The sequence below is a fragment of the Thermobia domestica genome, chromosome 14, assembly GCF_964235325.1.
Source record: "Thermobia domestica chromosome 14, izTheDome1.hap1.1, whole genome shotgun sequence".
In the NCBI taxonomy this organism is placed as follows: domain Eukaryota; kingdom Metazoa; phylum Arthropoda; class Insecta; order Zygentoma; family Lepismatidae; genus Thermobia; species Thermobia domestica.
The window spans coordinates 144,388,809-144,396,656 of record NC_137467.1 but is presented as its reverse complement, the minus strand read 5'-3'; positions in this window follow the sequence as shown (position 1 = coordinate 144,396,656).

Sequence of the window (7,848 nt, the reverse complement as noted above, 5' to 3'; positions counted from 1 at the left end):
GGGCCAATAATTCACAACTCGGCACGAGATGGCATTAATAGTACGCAAACTGACATTGCACTAGTAAATGAAATTTGTTCTTGTCATCGATAACTATGAGTAATCTAGGGAGTAATTACGATAGAGTGTTACTATGGATTTGAGATGCGAATTGGTTTATCCGTTTAGGGTTGACTACGACAGGTGACTAATTAAAGAATACAGTGACCATAAAGAAATAGATCACATTTTCACTCACACTTCACTACGCTCAAAATACTAAAACACACACACACCTAGGTGCATGCTACATCCCACATAGACTAAGAACACAAATATTAATCCATATCACTACAACATACTAAGTCATCTTATCACCCAGTTCAACTGCACATAAATCAAACAAATTACTGAAAGCACCATCCTAAACTGGCTCTATGCATTATGAAAAAGAAAGGAATCAGAGCCAAATGGCTCTTCTATCAATTAGTCAATTTTTCAATTTTAAGATTATTGTCAATGTCCCGGGAGGGACATATTGAGATTATTAATGAAAAAAGTCCCTTTCATGAAGGGAAGAATGAAGATCACTTAACCCATTTCCGTTGGAAGCTGTAATCAATTCAGGAATAAGGAAGAGTCCCTGTTCTAACTTACACTGACATAAAAATCAATTTAACTAGAAAGGAACCTACACATACCGCCATGTTATTTTAAAAAATCATATATACTACGTACAATATAGGGCTGTTCCTAATTCCGGAATTCCGGAATTTTTCGGAACGGAAATTCCAATTCCGGAATCGGAACACAGTTTCAAGACATTCCGGAATTTGGAAATATTCCGGAACTTCTTATTGGAAAAATAATTTTTGCTGTTACCCCGAACTGAGAGGTGTGCACAAAGCTTAGCTTTGAAACTGGATATTGATCCCGCTGTGCTGAAGGAAGGAGTTTTGGTCCACGGCAACTGGTTTGTTTCATTCTCTAGATCCGTTCACTGTGAACGATTCCGCATAAGATTTGGAACTTTGTCTGGTTATCCATAAAGTCTCAATCATAAGTGATTCAGTGTAAATTCCGTGATTTTGTTGCAGACATCGGAACATAGAAATTCGAGCTAGTTCTTCCCTTTAGTTTGGTTTATTTTCCGAGAAACACCTTTTTTATAAACCACTTTGTATATTCTTTTTTAAATGAATACCGACTGTACCTTTTCCATTTATACGAGGCAACCCTAACAAGAAATTGAACTGCATATCTTTTGATGTATGGCCATTGTTAAGTATAAGTACCTGAAGGAGGGGCAGAGAATCATTTAAAAGAAAATACGATTTTCAGTAATTAAAGGAATAGAATAGTCTAAAATAAAAATGTACAATTATTATGCTGCTGTCCGTATTATGTAAAAATATGCAGTATTGATGTTACATGAACTTTTTGGAAACTAGAATCAGTATTTCATATTTCAGGTTCAAATCACGCAAAGCTAAAATTATTAATGCATCGCTTGTATTGTATTTAGTATACTGCATGCTGCAAACAGCAAAAAATTACTTAGAACAAGGGATTACTGTTTAATGTTTTTTGTAACTTCTATAATCATGATGCTACTGCTGTTTTTTTTTTAATGAAAGCTTTATCAAGCATTATTTGCATAACTTGTCAAAATGTACAACGAGAGTAAATCGAATAGAGGTGCAAACATTACATAATATCTTATAATTATTCACATGTACGCGCTACTCTTTTCTTGTCCTGCGACACTTATTTGAATAACTAACTAAATAAAGGTGTCTATCAGTTAAATACTAAGCATTGGAACCTACGTATGAAGATTAGTTCTAACTCTACTAATCAAAATTTTATGCAAGGTGATAAATGAATTGTGTGAGTGAAAAACATTTCAAATTGGTTTGTTGAGAAATTGTATTAATCACCAATATATTATCAATGTTGTGAAATTCTGATGTAAAAGCATGTTACTTTCTTTAAACAATTACATTGATACAAGCCAACAGAATATGTACATTTTCATACAAAGCTGCAACATGAAGGGTAGTTATGCATTCAGAGGAAAGGGTCTGCACCAATGACTAACTAACAACAAGAAAGGTAAATGTTCAATTAGTATACCCGAAATTGTGAATAGCGATGGTAAAAGTTAAAAATGAAAGAAATCATTTCGTAAATGTTAATATTCACATTAAAAGTATTAGCCTAATGTTCATATTTCGCTCTTACGAAATAATTAATTTGTATCAAAAACTATTCGTACTTCGCGTACATTGATCTTCACAAAAATTGATGTCTCACTTTCCTTGAGTAGAAAAGTTGGCGAAAACTTTCTTTCTCCTGATTTCTCAAATAAATCAGATAAAAAAGATCAATGAGATAAAAGAAGTTTGTTAAGCTAAAAGTCCCTAAAGCCCATTTTATGCGATGCAATTTTCTATGCAATCTTGCATGCTAAGAGTCATGCTTTCAAATTATTTCGTGTAATAATAATTAACATTCAACTTTCCATAGTAAATTGCACGTATTTCACCTTGTTCGGAGATAGAACATGTGCAATCTACCATGGAAAGTTGAATTCTAATTTTTATTACAGGAAATAATTTGAATGCATGTCTCCTAATTTTGCATACATAATTGCCTTGTCTAATATAGTCTAAAGTCTACTTTCCCCTAATTTTTAAAAAATCATCTGGGCATTTATATGAAAATTGACATTTAATACATGCTCTTATAATATTTTATCCACATCATTGTTCTCTAACAGTATTATTTTGTAGTACAGAAATTTTGCTTTTTCTTTCTATAGTAATTTACATTTACATTTTTGTTACATTATTTGATGATGCGTCAGGTAGCATCAGTTATACCATTTCAGGCTTTCAGTTGTCAAAATTTTCACAATTATGTATTACTCATGTGTACTCCTTGTACTTTAGGTTTCCAAATGGCATGACTACAAATGTTTCGTGTGCTCTTGTGTTGTTTGCTTAATAGTAAAACAAATATTTTGAAATTAAAATGCCAAACATGTAAATTGTTTCCTTGTTGGTACTTCAAAATATAAAATGGCAATGATTGAAAAAGAATGTAAAAGATAAAGATAAAATGCTGTACTTTATTCCAATAATTGTAAATAAGATAATGCATAACTGTTTAAGACATGTTGCTACTATATTCCATAGATACCAAAGTGAAAACGAGAAAGTATTTGCGAGTAAATTTGTGGGATTAAAGCCTTGTAATAATGTTTGAGAACCATTGCCTCAGGACTGTTTCGAACTTTTATATTCAAATTTCGAACTAATATTAATATTACGATTCCAGAATCAACAGTGAGCTTCAAAATTTCAGTCTTGAAAACAGTTCCGAAATTCATACTTTTGAGCATTCCACAATTCCAAACTTTTGGAATGTTACGGAATTTGCGGAACATTCCGGAACTTTGAAACGTTCCGGAATTTCGGAACTTTCCGTAATTTCGAAACGTTCCGGAATTCCGGAACATTCCGGAATTAGATGAATTCCGAATTCCGGAATACGAAATCGAATTCCGAACACCTCTAGTACAATATATATAGGCTACCGTAACCGTAAACTGAGCTTTTGGGGAAGGAAGAGTACCAGATGATAGGTACTAATTTCACACGTGCGTTGATGAGACCACAATATCGGAAAATTAACTCACTTTACTGTAAAGAACCTGTCCACAGCTACTTGTTAATGTAAACATGGCGTCTGTGGAGCAGCATTCTATATTTTACGGTTTTCAGTCTGTTTTCACTGCTTAATTTTACAGTTCAGGACTCCCTTCTGTTTCTATATTTCTTATCTAAAACTAATTTTACCTTATTTTTGGTGCTTACGGCTGAAGAAGATCAAAATATTTTTGGAGCAGACTAACACGTTGTTGCGTAATGCTTTTCGTGGTAGAGAATGACAAGAAACGCGCCTTAATACAATAGCGTCGGAAAAAATTCCAATCAGAGCAAAGAGTTTTGGCGGCGGAAAATATAAAGCGAATAAAAAATAGTAAAAACTGAATGAAACCGGATTTTGGGAGGATATGGGCATCTCAGAGGGACGAAGGGGGTCTAAATTATTCTGCGAAATATCAGATTGCTGGATAATATTAAGAATTTCTGTCCAATTGCGGGCCTATTTTTTCATACAGCATTAAAGTGTATAATCTCAATACTCATCCATTTGAAATGCCGATATATAGGATTCACAATAAAATAATGTATAAATAAAGATATTATTCCCCGAAATATAAATTTTACTGGGTTATTCAAAGCTTCCATATTAATTTTGGTTTAAATAAGGAACAAATGAATATACTACATGGACCGAAGAATATATATTGAAAAATCGACATTATACGGTACGTTCAAAAATATTGGGCCCTCCAAACAAAAATTTCATTTACCCCGACTGTAATAGTATATTACAGACTTTGCCAGGACAGTTCGAAATCTTTCTCTTCACACACAACTGACAGAAAAATGCAGATTTGATTAATTACGTTTTACTTCATAAATGTACCAAATATTATTATTATTATTATTATTATTATTATTATTATTATTATTATTATTATTATTATTATTATTATTAATAATAATAATAATAATAATACATACATACATACATACATACATACATACATACATACATACATACATACATACATATAGATTTGATTAATAAATTTTCCAAAATAAATGTAGTTACTACAACTTTCAGACATACTATAAACTCTCAAGCCTTCTGTTTACAACTTTCAAAATTGGCTTATGGAAATATTGACAGTTTTCACTTACCCATGTTGTAGAATCTCTATTCTTAATCTGGAAATGATACTGATATCCTTCATGCAGTAACAGTTCTTTGCTCATAGCGGTCCTTGTGAACTCCATTGCAGATCAATGTGGTACTGTAATTCCGGTATCATGTTTCGGCCTTTTACAGTTTTCTTCACCCCCCTCCCAAGCACCAAGGCCACGGAATCAGGTGTGCACACCTGGCCTCTGGGAACATCGGGATGACAACAAGTCTTCCACCCCCGACCCCCCCAAGACACGTCCGCACTTGACAGCTGGTAACGTGGGGATGAGCACGATGAGATTCGAAGATAAAAGTACCGTGGGGATGTGCACGAAAATCGGTCTATGCCGATCAGCACGCGTGCCGATGAGCACGAAATCTAATAACATACTGTAGAGATAATTGAAGTATTGTGTTTTCTTCAGCTCGATGGTGATTGCCCGGCAATATTTTTCTGTCTAAGTTCGGTGCTACACAGAGAGTACCATTACCGTGCCTAATATTGGAACCCTAACTTCAATACCTGTGTTCATAATTAAAAATGTTCAAATCGCAAGTATCCCAGTGTTATTTTTTCGTTACGTAGTGTAGAGTTTTTAAATTATTCATTTTTAGTTTCACTTTGTTTTCAATTATTTATTTAATCAAACTAGTAATTCATACTTTTTGTGGTATTTGGCTTCTATATTAATTGAGGTTTTAATACCCTGGATCAGTGGTTCGACATATTTTATTAATTTACTTTCCATGAATTGCATGTAACGAACTTTTGAACAGGATGGAGCCTGAACCAATGGAGAACGTGTCTCAAAAAGATTATTCGTGCAAAATTTGAGATTTCCTTGCGTTCAACAATGAAGGGAACGAAAAAAATATAGAGCGAACTACACATTTGCTTCGTGTTTATGTAGTGCACACCATTTCTCGATCCTCGCACTAAAAGAAAGTGAACATTTTTATATCCATTTGTTTTAAATCCGAGTAAATTTTAGTTGCACTTGTTTTGTTTAGTCATTTCGCTAGTTTGACCTATTAATTTGGTTATTTGTATTATATTATTTATATAATAATAAAGTTACAGACATAAGAAAATACAAATATCGTTTACATTATTCTGGTCTTCTCTTAAAATTTATAATTGCATTTAATGTAGTTGTAATTCTCCCGAACAATTGTGCCTACAGCCACTTTCCGCTCTAAAAACGGCATCGTTTGAATATAGGACGACGCTCTATTTGCGTGAGCTTGGACGAACAATACCATTGTGTTGGAATCATTCGCATTCGGTACTTTTCCACGGTCTTCGCAATTCGCAGTCCGAGTCTCCTGGAGAAATTCGTACTAAATTACTCATGTTAAGAAATTCACTTTCGGATGGAATAGATGTACCCCCACGAAATGTGGCAGTGTGAAATTCTTCCATTTTAGCTGGGCGATCATTCCTTCACATTATACGGAAAATTCTGAATACAGCAACGCAACAAAAGTAAAATATTTAATTTCTATTGTTATTGTGGCGATTATCGCAAACAAAATCGCAAATTTTGAGTTACGCTGACACTAACTGCTCTGCAAAGTGCCCGTTGATATTAGGAATCATTCATGGCCTAATGCAGAGTCGTTTTGACGAATAATTAGCGTCATACTAAAGTCCTTACTACTGTAGGAAACGTATGTTGGTCGAACTCTTTAGTCTGGCACTAATCATACTTTAGAGCGACTCTGCATAAAGCACTCAGTATCTCAATATCTGCTCAATATTCTGCATAGATACGTAGTGCAAAAGAAGCGAAAAGTCATTGTGACTGCTATGCCGATTATTGCAAATTAAATCGGAAATTTTGGTTATTAGTAACGGTACTACCACCTATTTTCTCAGGAAAATAATAAAACAAAATTGTTTTTATAAGAAGAGAAAGAATACTGGCATAATTTCTCCCCTGAGAATCAGGTTCGTATGCAGTCATTTTGACGCTTTATTATAGCCATAGTAAAGAATTCGACTAAAATAAGATTCCTGTAGTTGTCAGGTCTTTAGTGAAAACGTCTGCATAATGGGGCGTTTACACTTAGTCGATTTGCGTTCGATTCAGTTGAATTGACGTCACTTTCAACTTAATCGACCGTGTAAACGAGACTTTTCATTAATTTCGATCGTGTCTGAAGAAGGATATGCTAGATATCCGAAACAGTTACAAATTATAATTTAAAATAAAGTAAAGTTTTAAGCTTTGGTCAGTGTCTCTTTTGTTAAAACAATTAATCCAAAGCCATGAATAGTCTTACTTCAACTTAATCGAAAGCGACTAATCGACTAGCAGCTGAATTGAAAGACGTTCTATTTTCTGTGGTCGATTCTATTTTCTTCTGCTATAACACCGCAAATTGTACCAATTACTTTTTGCTTGGACATCTTTAAAGTTGCCAGTTGATTTCGAATCGACCAGAGGAGAGCGAGTCGACAAGCAGCATTCAATTTCGGTTGAAACAATTGAACACATCCATAGATCTCATTCGGTCTAGTTGCTTCGATTTAGTCGCAAATGCAGCGAGTCGATTTAGCCGTGCGACTAAATCGACCAAGTGTAAACGCCCCATTAGGCGTTCAATGTTTCCTTAATGGGGCGTTTACACTTGGTCGATTTAGTCCCACGGCTAAATCGACTCGCTGCATTTGCGACTAAATCGAAGCAACTAGGCCGAATCAGATCGATGGATATGTTCAATTGTTTCAACCGAAATTAATTGCTGCTTGTCGACTCGCTCTCCTCTGGTCGATTCGAAATAGACTGGCAATTTTAAATGGGGCGTTTACACTTAGTCGATTTGCGTTCGATTCAGTTGAATTGACGTCACTTTCAACTTAATAGACCGTGTAAACGGGACTTCAACTTAATCGCTTGTTGATCGAAGGCGACTAATCGACTGGCAACTGAATTGAAAGACGTTCTATTTTCTGCGGTTGAAATAATTGAATACATCCATCGAACTGATTCGGATTAGTTGCTTGGATTTAGTTGCAAATGC